This window comes from Notamacropus eugenii, assembly GCF_028372415.1.
Source record: "Notamacropus eugenii isolate mMacEug1 chromosome 2 unlocalized genomic scaffold, mMacEug1.pri_v2 SUPER_2_unloc_1, whole genome shotgun sequence".
NCBI classification, from domain to species: domain Eukaryota; kingdom Metazoa; phylum Chordata; class Mammalia; order Diprotodontia; family Macropodidae; genus Notamacropus; species Notamacropus eugenii.
In genome coordinates, this window is record NW_027325092.1 from 114971 (window position 1) to 116154 (window position 1184).

A 1184-nucleotide genomic window follows, 5' to 3' on the forward strand; every position below is an offset into this window, starting at 1 on the left:
TTTGATAAAACTGTACTCATTATAGATATTTTCCAGTCTATTAAAGTATATTAATGAAGTTACTGGAAAAAAAATGTACCACCACTACCAAAGATGACAATGTCACAAATAGCACACAATTTTGAAAGGGAGATCCACCACCAGGGAGCAGTTTTATTTAGGAAACAAATGTACCAAAAGACAAGATGGATACAGATTAAAATAAAAGCTTTAAAATTCATGGTCACAACTCCAAATTGCTGTCTATGCTTCATTTAATATGTCAAAACTGCCTATGGAATGTTAAGTCTATGCACAAGACACACAAAACCATACTAGTCAACATTCTACTAATTTCTCGTTGAATTAAAACAAACAAACAAACAACAAACCAAACTGACAACCAGCACATGATTTCACCTCTTTAAACAGGAATCTAAATAAAGCCACTTTAGATTGGCTTACCTTTATCTAAATGTTTTAAAAAATTAATATGATGAGGTGGTATTGCCTCCTTCTTAAAAATGTGTTTCTAGAGCTACTAAAAAAACTGGCATTTACAAAATTGTTGATAAAAATATTCCTCTGAATTGTACAAGAAGGGAGTTAACAGGGACAATTATTAAAACACTTGGTATAAGATGTTATTCAGATTTGGTTTCTTTCTCTCCTGCTGAATCAGATTCTGGAGCCTCTTCATTTTTAGTTTCTCCATTTTCTGCAGGCAAGTCATCTTTATTCTCTTCTTGGTTAGTAGCTTCTGCTTGTTTTCCTTTTGCTCCTTTTTTTCCTTTTGTGTGAACTTCTTTGTCCTCAGATTTATTCTTTCCAGCTGTCTTTTTAGGCTTAGGTTCAACCTTTGCAAGGACTGGTTTAACAGACAATCTAGCTGACCTTCTCTTGGGCTCCTCCCTTACTTCCCCTTCTTCAGAGTTGACCTTCCTCTTGGGCATCTTGGCAGCGTGAGAGGATCGGCTCCCTTTCCCCACACAGGTGAACACCGGCGGGTCAGAGGGAAAGGGCCGTGGTGGCGGGAGCTTCTTCTCCAGCACGGCTCCTGGCCCTCGACGCTCCGAGTTAGCCTATTTTTCAAGGTGTTATTTTCTTCAACATTTTTTGGGTCTCCTTTAGCAAGGTTTTGACCTGCTTTTCATGCTTTTCTTTCATCTCTCTCATTTCTCTTCCCAGCTTTTCCTCCACCTCTC

At 38.3% G+C, this 1184-nt stretch overlaps 1 pseudogene; it reads right to left on the reverse strand.

The window, feature by feature from the left end:
* Positions 1 to 358: 358 nt before the first annotated feature.
* Positions 359 to 932, reverse strand: LOC140516883 (non-histone chromosomal protein HMG-14 pseudogene; annotated as a pseudogene).
* Positions 933 to 1184: the final 252 nt, after the last annotated feature.